Source organism: Indicator indicator, chromosome 3 (assembly GCF_027791375.1).
Source record: "Indicator indicator isolate 239-I01 chromosome 3, UM_Iind_1.1, whole genome shotgun sequence".
NCBI classification, from domain to species: domain Eukaryota; kingdom Metazoa; phylum Chordata; class Aves; order Piciformes; family Indicatoridae; genus Indicator; species Indicator indicator.
This window is the reverse complement of record NC_072012.1, coordinates 69234-81718: the sequence shown is the minus strand read 5'-3', so window position 1 is coordinate 81718 and position 12485 is coordinate 69234. Positions and strand designations below refer to the sequence as shown.

Below are 12485 nucleotides of genomic sequence, written 5' to 3'. Positions count from 1 at the left end.
CCCCAGGGGAGGTGGAGGTTGGCCATGAGGAACAATTTATGCCCCTTGGGGGTTGTCCAGGCCTGGGCCCGGGGTGAACCTTGTAGAGTAGAGTTGTGGGTTGGACTTGGTGACCCTGAGGGTCTTTTGCAAGCTGAATGTTTCTGTGAGTCTGTGATTCCACGGGATGAGCAGCTCATGTCCTGCGTGGCACAGCTGGAAGGGGCAGGATTGGAGCAGGAGATGACTCAGGATTAGTTTTTGACCGGAATTTAACCCAGGGGGATTAAGCAGAGCAGGGAACAGGGATTAGAGCCTGGGGAGCACAGGGGCCATCTGGATCAGCCTCCCCAGGGGCACAACACTGGAGGAGCTTCTGAGCGAGGCATTGCTGCTCCTGGACCCTGTGACCCAAGCATGTTGGCACAGGGAATCGGAGGACAGTGTAGGACAGGAGGGGTCTCCAGGGGTTCCTGCAGCACAGCAGGGCCCCAGCTAAGACTCAGAGCTTCATGGAATGGGTTGGGTTGGAAGGGACCTTCCAGATCATCCAGTTCCAACCCCCTACCATGGGATACCTCTCACTAGAGCAGGTTGCTCAAGGCCTCATCTGACCTGGCCTTGAATGAGGAGGTTGCTTTGTACATCTGCAAGGTTGGAGGTCCTACAGCCCCCTTGGGCCCAGGTCCCACCCTTTGTTTTCAGGGTGGAAGGGTTTTCTTGTAGGGGCCTTCAGCAACCTGGTCTAATGGGAGGTGGCCTTGCCCAGGGCAGGGCTTGGAACTGGATGATCTGGAAGGTCCCTTCCAACCATTCTAGGATTCTGTGGTCTCATGGTGATGTCTTGGGCTTCAGTTTATGTCCCTTGCTTCTTGTCCCATGTCTGTGCAGCTCCCAGAGTTTTCTCTCTCCTGTACAGTAGCTGCAAGTAGCATGGAGATGTCCACCACCTCAACCTGCTCTAGTTGCAGATGTCCCTGCTGGCCACAGCAGGGGTTGGATTAGGTGACCTCTGAAGGTCCCTTCAGCTCAAACCAGTCTGTGATGGGCAACTTTTCTCTAGGTCCTGTCCAGGGTGTCACTTCTCCTGGCAGCATGGTCAATCCCAACATCTCTGCCTATGCTGGGCACCGGGGTCTCCTGTGGGGCACCTCCTCTGCACTCTGGTGTGCCAAGGCTGTGTGTGCCAAGTCCATGTGGGAACGCCTAGGCAGAGCTGGTTCCTGCTCTTCCAGCCAGCACCAAGGAGTCACTCTGGGTTTCCTCCAGTTGTTTCATGTCTGGGTGCCTCTGAGTCAACCTTACTTTGGTCTTTTCCATCCTGAAGCTGCTTTCTGGGCTGGTCTTGCCCCAGAGGCCCCCAGGGCTGTTGGGGTAGGACTGGTGTCAGCTGGCTGAGCTGGTGGGACCTGCCCAGCTTTGAGTTACCATCCAGGAGACCAGCAGCAGGTGGGGAACTGGACCTTGTACCAGCTACTTCTGGCCTTCTCTCTGCTTGTGACTAAGGAGCAAGCCCAGAAGAAGCAGAGCTCCAGGCAGGGCTCAGCAGCAATATGGGAGAAGGGGAGGGATGTCCTAGCAAGGGCACCGACCCCACCCCTGCCACAGGACTTTGATGCCTGGAGATGGAGAAGGTGGATGGGTCTTGGACACAGACTTGTGCCAGATGGTGGCAGCTGATCTGCAGAGTTCCCAGCCTCTGGTGTGCTGCAGGGAGTGGGGTTTGCAGCTGCAGGCCCATCTGGGTGGGAGAAGGTGACTTGCATTGGGTTGGTGCAACCTTCATCTCCATAGCAGCAGAGGTGGAGGGAGGGGGGGAGATGAGATCTCCTGAGGAGGCATTGCTGTCACATCAGCATGGCCTTCAGAACAGCCTTTGAGAGCCTTTGGGGGAATGGTATCCTCTGGGACCACTTCCCTCTGTCAGAGAGAGCTTTGATGAACTTAGAGGTCTTCTCCAACCTGAATGACTTTCTAGGAACATGAGGTGGTTCTTTATAGAAATCACAGAATTGTTCGGGTTGAAAAAGCCAAGAACCAGCCCAACACCACCATGGTCACTAAACCATGAGGTGATCAAGTCCCACCATCAGCCCAACATTACCATGGTCACTAAACCATGAGGTGATCAAGTCCCACCATCAACCCAACACCACCATGGCCATCAAACCATGTCCCCAAGTGCCATTTCTTGACCCACCTCCTTTGGGGTCCTAGGAGGTCCTGAGGAACCACCTGAGAAGTCCATCCAGCCATCACTGTCCAGGGACAGAGAAGTCAGAGGGGCTTCCACCTGCTTGTTCATGGAGTCCTAGAACCAGTGATGTTGGAGGAGACCCTTGAGAACCTTCTGGGTCCTCTGAGCCCAGCATTGCTGCTGGGATGTCACTGAAGGTGAAATGCTTCAGCAAAGAGCTGGTTGTTGGTGCTTGGATGGATGATGTCCACCAGCCTTGGTCTTTGTCAGGAGATGTGGTCCAAGGGTCCTGTTTTCTGCCAGTGTATTTGCAGGTCAACACAACTATTGAATCCTGGAATGGTTGGGTTGGAGGGCATCTCAAAAGATCATCCAGTTCCAACCCTCCCACTGTGGGCAGGCACAAGAAACAGTGACAAGAAACCAGAACATGAAAGAAGTGACAGCTGGTGGAGCTCCTGGTCACTCAACACCTCCTCTGAGACTGAAGTTCTCCTGCTGTCTCCCCCCGAAAGCCTGGGAGGTGCTCAAGAAACATGTGGCCATGGCACTTTGAGCCATGATTTGGTGGCTGTGGTGGTGGTGGGTTGATGGTTGGGCTTGGATGATCTCAGAGGGCTTCTGCAACCCAAGCAACTCTACCTGCTGCCTGCTGGCTTCCTGGAGCCATGTGGGCTTTTCTCAGCAAGCATCAGCAGGGCAGCAGGTGATGACACATGGTGGAGTATGGGAGGAGATGGGAAAGCAGCAGCAAATGCTTCTAAAAATATCCTTAGACCTCTTGGATAGTGCCTGGCATGCTGTGGGTTGACAGATCTGAGCGAGAAGACTCCATAACAGCTTCAACAACAGTCAGCAAACCTTGGTCCAAGCCTTGGGTGACTCAAAGCATGGTCCAGACCTTGTTCCTCTTCTCATCTGGGGAAATGTTTAAAGGGGGTTAAGCTATTCAGCTCAGGGAGGGGAAAGAGGTGGCTGAGGAAGACCTGCCAGAGCTTTATGGAATGATGGCAAGGAGAAGGTGCAAGGGAACAATGATGATTGCTCACACAAAGGGATGAGGTGGCACTGGGTGGGATCAGCAAGCAGCCAGATGCAAATGAAGCTCAGCAGTTGTCATCCTGCAGGTGATTCAGTGCTGGGATTTGTGAGACTAAGAAACATTGTGAGCTCCTCAGGGGCTCCACAAATGGTCCCAACTGAATGTGACCAGCATGGGGAGGCACCAGAGCTGGGCTCTGGGCTTGGAGGCTCCGAAGCTCCAGCTGCAGTGCTGGGGCAGCTCTGGAGTCCTCAGAACAGACAGGGACCTGTTGGAGCAGGGCCAGAGGAGGCCACAGCAATGCTGGAAGGCCTCTGCTGTGAGGCCAGGTGGGACAGTTGGGGTTGTTCAGCCTGGAGAGGAGAAGGCTCCAGGGAGACCTTCTGGTAGCCTTTCAGGGCTTAAGGAAAGCTGGGGACAGAGTTTTGAGCAGGGCCTGTTGTGGCAGGAGCAGGGGTGATGGTTTGGGACTCAGAGGGAGCTTCAGAGTGGAGAGAAAGGAGAAATGTTTGCCCTTGAGGGTGATGAGAGCCTGTGTCAGGCTGCCCAGAGAGGTGGGAGCTGTCCCATGGCTGGCACCACCCCAGGTGAGGTTGTTTGGGGCTGTGAGCAACCTGCTGTGGTTGGGGATGTCCCTGCTGGCTGCAGGGGGTTGGACTGGATGAGCTTTGAAAGGTTCCTTCAACCCAACCCAGTCTGTGACTTCATGATGTGGACACTTGGGGTCAGGTGTCCTGGCTTTGTCCCCTCCAGCTCTCTGTGCCCCTCAAGCCTGCTCACTGGTGGGGTGAGGAGCAGCAGCTATGAGCTGCTCAGCAAGAGCTGTAACATCCCTGTGCTGTCCCCACCATGTCCAGCACAGCCTCATGCCAGTTCCCCTGGAGAAGATGACCTGTCCCATCCTGCCCCAGCTCCTGGGACCAGCCCAGGTACAGAGGGCACAGGAAGGGTCCAGCATGTGCAGTCAGGAGACCTCAGAGCTGGTGATGATGGTGATGGTGGCAGTGCTGGTCCAGGGGTGACTAGAGCTGGGCACAGCTGCCTATGGCATCCCCAGGATGTCATAAAGGTCCCTTCTGAGTCACCTCATGAGCCAGGTGATGACAGGAGATGCTGGCATGGGAAGTCATCTGTGTGCACCCTGCTCTTAGAGAGGTTCCCGGACTGCTGGTGAGCTGCCAGAGAGCTGGGATGGAGCAATGGACTGGTGAGGACAGTCAGGCAGTTGTGGACCTGGGTGGGGGAGAAGCTGGACAGGAGCCAGCAGTGTGAGCTTGCAGCACAGAAAGCCAAGGGCAGCCTGGGCTGCATGCAAAGCAGTGTGGCCAGAGATGGAGAGTGGGGATCCTGCCCCTCTGCTCTGCTCTAGGGAGACCTCACCTGCAGTGCTGCATCCAGCTCTGGAGCCCTCAGCACAGGAAGGACGTGGACCTGATGGAGCAGGGCCAGAGGAGGGACAGGAAGATGATCAGGGGGTTGGAGCAGCTCTGCCATGAGGACAGCTGAGGGAGCTGGGGATGTTCAGCCTGGAGAAGAGAAGGCTCCAAGGAGACCTTCTGGTGGCCTTTCAGGACCTGAAGGGGACCTAGAGGAAGGCTGGAGAGGGACTGTTCAGAAGGACCTGTGGTAGGACGAGGGTCAACGGTTTGACACAGGAGCAGGGGAGATTTAGGTTGGACATTAGGAGGAACTTCTGCACCATGAGGGTCTTGGAACACTGGAACAGGTTGCCCAGAGATGGAGATAGTTGAGTCTCCATCCCTGGAGATATTCAAAGTGACGCTGGACAAGGCTCTGAGCAACCTGCTCTAGTGGAGGATGTCCCTGCTGATTGCAGGGGCTTGGTCTGGATGAGCTTTGGAGGTCCTTTCAACCCAAACCATTTTATGACTCTATCAAGGTGAGACCCTTCGTCAACCATCTACCAGCTCTTAAGTTCTTCCTCCTGATGGTGAAGCTCAGCTCAGCGCCCAAGATATTGTGTCTGAGGAGAAAATTCTTTTGTCCCATCTGCATCAGTGTGTCTCCATCTGACTTTCTGAGGTCCTTCTGCAGCTCCTCAGGGATCTTCTCATCCTGGTGATGACCCTGGATAATTGAGTGCTAGCAGCAAACTTCCTTAGCTCTCTCCTAGCTGCTCTGGGTCTGTGTTGAGCAGCTCCTGGCACAGAGCCTGGTGGGATGCAGCTCTGACCTCTCCTCTGACCTGCAACCCCACCCATTTGTGGTAATTTGAAACCTCTTAATGAGTTTAACTTAATCTCTTCATCCCATGGCTTCCTCAGGAGACCTTCATGAGAGAACTTGCCAGATGCTTTTGGAAACTTAAGGAGGTTTCAGTGAAGTTCTTCTTGGCAGCTAGCTCAGGGCTCTGCTTCATTGCCCAGTGGTCATCTCCTCTGGCTCCATGGCACTGCAGCCTGTGCTGCTTTGCTGTTGGCCTACTGCATCTCCAGGGCTTGGTGTGGCTTTGAGGGCACCTCATTCTAGAACGGACTTGCTGAAGAGGCTCTTGAGCTTGGCTCATTATGAGCTTCCTGACCTGATCCCTCCAACAGAATTATTAAGGCCTCCAAAACCATCAAGTCCAACCTTCCATCCAACACCTCCATGACCACCAGACCATGTCCCAAAGTGCCACATCTTCTTGGTTTTTGACCCTGTGCCATGACTCCTGTGGTGATCCCCTAGCACCATGTGCTGAAGTAGGACTCCAGCAGGTGCTGCACAGGCCTTGGGTTACTTCAGCTTTTTGAACCCAAACCCACATGAAAGGAGAAGATCCCAGAATCCCAGTGTGGTGGGGTTGGAAGGGACCTCTGGAGATCATCTAGTCCAGCCTCGCCTCACAGCAGAGGGCTTCCAGCCATCCTATCACTGCTGTGGCCTCCACTGGGCCCTGTGCCAGGAGCTGCTCAACCACCCCTGCCAGGACAGGTTTGCCCAGGTGAGGTTGCCCAGGGAGGCTGTGGATGTCCCCTCCCTGGAGGTGCTCAAGGCCAGGCTGGATGAGGCCTTGAGCAACCTGGGCTAGTGGGAGGTGTCCCTGCCCATGGCAGAGGGGTTGGAACTGGGTGATCTTGAAGGTCCCTTCCAACCCAACCCATTCTCTGAATCTCTGATCTTCCTGATTGTCCTCCCTGGGACTCCTTTCTCGTGAGCCTCATCCTCCTGGAAGTGTGAGGTGAGAGCTGGGTGAGCATGGAAGCATTACCTAACTCGGGTGATGTTCTCTATGACACTGCCTTGTAGGTGTCTGAGCTCAGCAGGGCTGGGTGCAGCTGCTGAAGTCACTGGAGCCAGAGGTGCCACTCAGCTGCCAGGAGGTGGGCAGCCCCTGCAGCTCCAGGTGAATCACAGCTCCGTTGACTTCACTCAACATCTTCTTCATTGAGTCTAAAAGGAGCCCCAGAGTCCCTTGCTGCCTTGGAGAAGCTCTTTCCATGCAGCCTCACCTTTAACCATCTGAGTCCCAGGGCTCCTGCAACCTTAGGTGGGGCAGAAGGAGGGTTCCAGGTCTTGGAGAAGGAGAATTCCAGGTCTCAGTTCTCCAGAGGAGGTTTTAGCTTTCCAGAAGGAGGTCTTAGCTCTCCAGAAGGAGGATTCCAGATCTTGAAGAAGCAGAATTCCAGGTCTTGGAGAAGGAAAATTCCAGGTCTCAGTTCTCCAGAAGATCTTAGTACTCCAGAAGGAGATCTTAGCTTTCCAGAAGGAGGATTCCAAGTCTTAGCTCTCCAGAGGGAGGGTGCAGGTCTTAGACAGCTCTCCTGTTCATGTCCTAGAATCACAGCACGGTGGGAAGGGACCTCTGGAGCTCACCTAGTCGAATCCCACTGCTCCCGCAGAGTCACCCACAGCAGATTGCCCAGGATTACAACATCCAGGGCGGGTTTGGAATCTCTCCAGAGAAGGAGACTCCACAACCTCTCAGGGCAGCCTGCTCCAGCACCCTCACAGCCAAGAAGTTGCTCCTTATGGAACCTCCTGGGTTCCAATTGGTACCCCATGCCCCTTGTCCTGTTGCTGGGCACCAATGAGAAGAGCCTGGCCAAATCCTTTTTGGGTTAGGATTGGCACAGGTCATCTGCAGAGGATTGATGGTGAAGGGGACATCCATGCAGATGTGCAATGGTCCAACTCTTGTTCTGCTTGGTAAGCCATGGATCAAACAGAGGATAAGGAATGGTTTTGGTGGGAAGGGACTTTCCAAGTCACAACCATGCTGGCATGGGCAGGGCCACATTCTTCTAGAGCAGGTCGCTCAAAGCTTCATCCAGGTTGGCCTTAAAAAAACCTCCAGGAATGAGACATACTCAAGTGCTTTGCTGCAGGAATCATGGTTTGAGGTTGTCTTGTTCTAGTTGGGGTTGCCAGGCTGTGGATGCAGTTGCCAGACTATGGTTGAGGTTGCATGGCTCTGGTTGAGGCTGCCAGGCTATGGCTGTGGTTGCCAGGCTGTGGCTGGTGTTACTTGGTTCTTGTTGGGGTTGCCAGGTCCTGGTTGGGTTTACCTGGCTGTGGTTTGTATTTCCAGACTGTGGGTGGCATTACAGGAAGTTGTTAAGGTTACGTGGCTCTGGTTGGGGTTGCCAGGCTGTGGTTGGTGTTTACAGTCTGTTGTTAGAGTTGCCAGGCTGTGATTGGGGTTGCCTGGCTGTGCTTGGGGTTTACTGGCTCTGGTTGAGATTGCCAGGCTGTGGTTGGTTAGATTTGCCAGGCTGCGGTTGCGGTTGCCAGGCTCTGCTTGGTGTTGCGTGGCTGTGGCTTGTGTTTCCAAACTGTGGTTGGACTTGCCAGGCTGTCGTAGGATTTGCCAGGCTGTGGTTAGGGCTGCCAGGCTGTGGTTGGGTTTTCCAGGCAGTGGTTGGATTTCCCAGGCTGGTGATGGGGTTGCCAGGCTGTGGTTGGAGTTGCCAGGCTGTGGTTGGAGTTGCCAGGCTGTGGTTGGCGTTGCCAGGCTGTGTTTGGCGTTGCCAGGCTGTGTTTGGCGTTGCCAGGCTGTGGTTGGCGTTGCCAGGCTGTGTTTGGTGTTGCCAGGCTGTGGTTGGCGTTGCCAGGCTTTGATTGGGGTGGCCAGGCTTTGATTGGGGTTGCTAGGTTGTGGTTGGAGTTGCCAGGCTATGGTTGGAGTTGCCAGGCTTTGATTGGGGTTGCCAGGCTTTGATTGGGGTTGCCAGGCTGTGGTTGGGGTTGCCAGGCTGTGGTTGGGGTTGCCAGGCTGTGGTTGGGGTTGCCAGGCTGTGGTTGGGGTTGCCAGGCTGTGGTTGGGTTTCCAGGCTGTGGTTGGGGTTGCCAGGCTGTGGTTGGGTTGCCAGGCTGTGAGTGGAGTTGCCAGGCTGTGGTTGGTGTTGCCAGGCTGTGGTTGGGGTTGCCAGGCTGTGGTTGGAGTTGCCAGGCTGTGGTTGGGGTTGCCAGGCTGTGGTTGGGGTTGCCAGGCTGTGGTTGGAGTTGCCAGGCTGTGGTTGGAGTTGCCAGGCTGTGGTTGGAGTTTCCACGCTGTGGTTGGGGTTGCCAGGCTGTGGTTGGTGTTGCCAGGCTGTGGTTGGGTTGCCAGGCTGTGGTTGGGTTGCCAGGCTGTGGTTGGGTTGCCAGGCTGTGGTTGGATGTTGCCAGGCTGTGGTTGGGGTTGCCAGGCTGTGGTTGGGGTTGCCAGGCTGTGGTGGTGTTGCAGGCTGTGGTTGGGGTTTCCAGGCTGTGGTTGGGGTTTCCAGGCTGTGGTTGGTGTTGCCAGGCTGTGGTTGGGGTTTCCAGGCTGTGGTTGGGGTTGCCAGTTTGTAGTTGGGGTTGCCAGGCTTTGATTGGGGTTGCCAGGCTGTGGTTGGGGTTGCCAGGGCGTGGTTGAGGTTGCCAGGCTGTGGTTGGGTTTGCCAGGCTGTGGTTGGTGTTGTCAGGCTGTGGTTGGTGTTGCGATGCTGTGAATGGATTTGTGACGCTGTGGTTGGTGTTGCCAGGCTGTGGTTGGGGTAGCCAGGCTGTGGTTGGGGTTGCCAGGCTGTGGTTGGAGTTGCCAGGCTGTGGTTGGCGTTACCAGGCTGTGGTTGGGGTTGCCAGGCTGTGGTTGGGGTTGCCAGGCTGTGGTTGGGGTTGCCAGGCTGTGGTTGGAGTTGCCAGGCTGTGGTTGGGGTTGCCAGGCTCTGGTTGGCGTTGCCAGGCTCTGGTTGGGGTTGCCAGGGTCTACTTGGGGTTTGCAGGCTGTGGTTGGAGTTGCCAGGCTGTGGTTGGGTTTGCCAGGCTGTGGATGGATTTCCTAGGCTGTGGTTGGGGTTGCCAGGCTGTGGTTGGGGTTGCCAGGCTGTGGTTGGAGTTGCCAGGCTGTTGTTGGAGTTGCTAGTGTCTGTTTGGTGTTGCCAGTCCGTGGTTGGGGTTGACAGGCTGTGGTTGGGGTTACCAGGCTGTGGTTGGCGTTGCCAGGCTGTGGTTGGGGTTGCCAGGCTGTGGATGGAGTTGCCAGGCTGTGGTTGGAGTTGCCAGGCTGTGGTTGGGGTTGCCAGGCTGTGGTTGGGGTTGCCAGGCTGTGGTTGGATTTGCCAGGGTCTGGTTGGCGTTGCCAGGCTGTGGTTGGGTTTTGCCAGGCTGTGGTTGGGTTTTGCCAGGCTGTGGTTGGGTTTGCCAGGCTGTGGTTGGGTTTGCCAGGTTGTGGTTGGGTTTGCCAGGTTGTGGTTGGGTTTGCCAGGCTGTGGTTGGGTTGCCAGGCTGTGGTTGGGGTTGCCAGGCTGTGGTTGGGGTTGCCAGGCTGTGGTTGGTGTTGCCAGGCTGTGGTTGGGTTGCCAGGCTGTGGTTGTGGTTGCCAGGCTGTGGTTGGGGTTGCCAGGCTGTGGTTGGGGTTGCCAGGCTGTGGTTGGGGTTGCCAGGCTGTGGTTGGATTTGCCAGGCTGCGGTTGGGGTTGCCAGGCTGTGGTTGGGTTGCCAGGCTGTGGTTGGGTTGCCAGGCTGTGATTGGAGTTGCCAGGCTGTGGTTGGGTTGCCAGGCTGTGGTTGGTGTTGCCAGGCTGGTTGGTTGCAGGTGTGGTGGTTGCCAGGCTGTGGTTGGGGTTGCCAGGCTGTGGTTGTTGTTGCCAGGCTGTGGTTGGTGTTGCCAGGCTGTGGTTGGGTTGCCAGGCTGTGGTTGGGGGTGCCAGGCTGTGGTTGGAGTTGCCAGGCTGTGGTTGGAGTTGCCAGGCTGCGGTTGGAGTTTCCAGGCTGCGGTTGGTGTTGCCAGGCTGTGGTTGGTGTTGCCAGGCTGTGGTTGGTGTTGCCAGGCTGTGCTTGGTGTTGCCAGGCTGTGGTTGGTGTTGCCAGGCTGTGGTTGGTGTTGCCAGGCTGTGGTTGGGGTTGCCAGGCTGTGGTTGGGGTTGCCAGGCTGTGGTTGGAGTTGCCAGGCTGTGGTTGGAGTTGCCAGGCTGTGGTTGGTGTTGCCAGGCTGTGGTTGGAGTTGCCAGGCTGTGGTTGGGGTTGCCAGGCTGTGGTTGGTGTTGCCAGGCTGTGGTTGGGGTTGCCAGGCTGTGGTTGGGGTTGCCAGGCTGTGGTTGGGTTGCCAGGCTATGGTTGGTGTTGCCACGCTGTGGTTGGGTTGCCAGGCTGTGGTTGGGGTTGCCAGGCTGTGGTTGGGGTTGCCAGGCTGTGGTTGGGTTGCCAGGCTGTGGTTGGAGTTGCCAGGCTGTGGTTGGGGTTGCCAGGCTGTGGTTGGAGTTGCCAGGCTGTGGTTGGTGTTGCCAGGCTGTGGTTGGTGTTGCCAGGCTGTGGTTGGAGTTGCCAGGCTGTGGTTGGGGTTGCCAGGCTGTGGTTGGGGTTGCCAGGCTGTGGTTGGGGTTGCCAGGCTGTGGTTGGGGTTGCCAGGCTGTGGTTGGAGTTGCCAGGCTGTGATTGGGTTGCCAGACTGTGGTTGGGTTGCCAGGCTGTGGTTGGATTTGCCAGGCTGTGGTTGGGGTTGCCAGGCTGTGGTTGGGTTGCCAGGCTGTGGTTGGGGTTGCCAGGCTGTGGTTGGGTTGCCAGGCTGTGGTTGGTGTTGCCAGGCTGTGGTTGGGGTTGCCAGGCTGTGGTTGGGGTTGCCAGGCTGTGGTTGGGTTGCCAGGCTGTGGTTGGATGTTGCCAGGCTGTGGTTGGGGTTGCCAGGCTGTGGTTGGGGTTGCCAGGCTGTGGTTGGAGATGCCAGGCTGTGGTTGGGGTTGCCAGGCTGTGGTTGGGTTGCCAGGCTGTGGTTGGGTTGCCAGGCTGTGGTTGGGGTTGCCAGGCTGTGGTTGGGGTTGCCAGGCTGTGGTTGGGGTTTCCAGGCTGTGGTTGGAGTTGCCAGGCTGTGGTTGGGATTTCCAGGCTGTGGTTGGAGTTTCCAGGCTGTGGTTGGAGTTTCCAGGCTGTGGTTGGATTTTCCAGGCTGTGGTTGGAGTTTCCAGGCTGTGGTTGGGTTGCCAGGCTGTGTTGGGGTTGCCAGGCTGTGGTTGTTTTGCCAGGCTGTGGTTGGGGTTGCCAGGCTGTGGTTGGGTTGCCAGGCTGTGGTTGGGGTTGCCAGGCTGTGGTTGGAGTTGCCAGGCTGTGGTTGGGTTGCCAGGCTGTGGTTGGTGTTGCCAGGCTGTGGTTGGGGTTGCCAGGCTGTGGTTGGGTTGCCAGGCTGTGGTTGGGTTGCCAGGCTGTGGTTGGTGTTGCCAGGCTGTGGTTGGAGTTGCCAGGCTGTGGTTGGGGTTGCCAGGCTGTGGTTGGAGTTGCCAGGCTGTGGTTGGGGTTGCCAGGCTGTGGTTGGGGTTGCCAGGCTGTGGTTGGAGTTGCCAGGCTGTGGTTGGGGTTGCCAGGCTGTGGTTGTTGTTGCCAGGCTGTGGTTGGGGTGGCCAGGCTGTGGTTGGGGTTGCCAGGCTGTGGTTGGGTTGCCAGGCTGTGGTTGGTGTTGCCAGGCTGTGGTTGGGTTGCCAGGCTGTGGTTGGGGTTGCCAGGCTGTGGTTGGGTTGCCAGGCTGTGGTTGGGTTGCCAGGCTGTGGTTAGAGATGCCAGGCTGTGGTTGGGGTTGCCAGGCTGTGATTGGGGTTGCCAGGCTGTGGTTGGGGTTGCCAGGCTGTGGTTGGAGTTGCCAGGCTGTGGTTGGTGTTGCCAGGCTGTGGTTGGGTTGCCAGACTGTGGTTGGGGTTGCCAGGCTGTGGTTGGGTTTCCAGGCTGTGGTTGGTGTTGCCAGGCTGTGGTTGGTGTTGCCAGGCTGTGGTTGGTGTTGCCAGGCTGTGGAAGGAGGTGCCAGGCTGTGGTTGGGGTTGCCAGGCTGTGGTTGAGGTTGCCAGGCTGTGGTTGGAGTTGCCAGGGTCTGGTTGG

The 12485-nt window shown here is 57.0% G+C and overlaps 1 protein-coding gene across 1 annotated transcript in view; it reads left to right on the top strand.

Moving 5' to 3' along the window:
• The window catches only part of LOC128980865 (SH3 and multiple ankyrin repeat domains protein 3-like), a gene marked incomplete at its 3' end in the record, with an annotated part of 226171 nt that overhangs the window by 147415 nt on the left and 66271 nt on the right, over positions 1 to 12485 (top strand). The gene's annotated exons all lie outside the window — the stretch shown is intronic.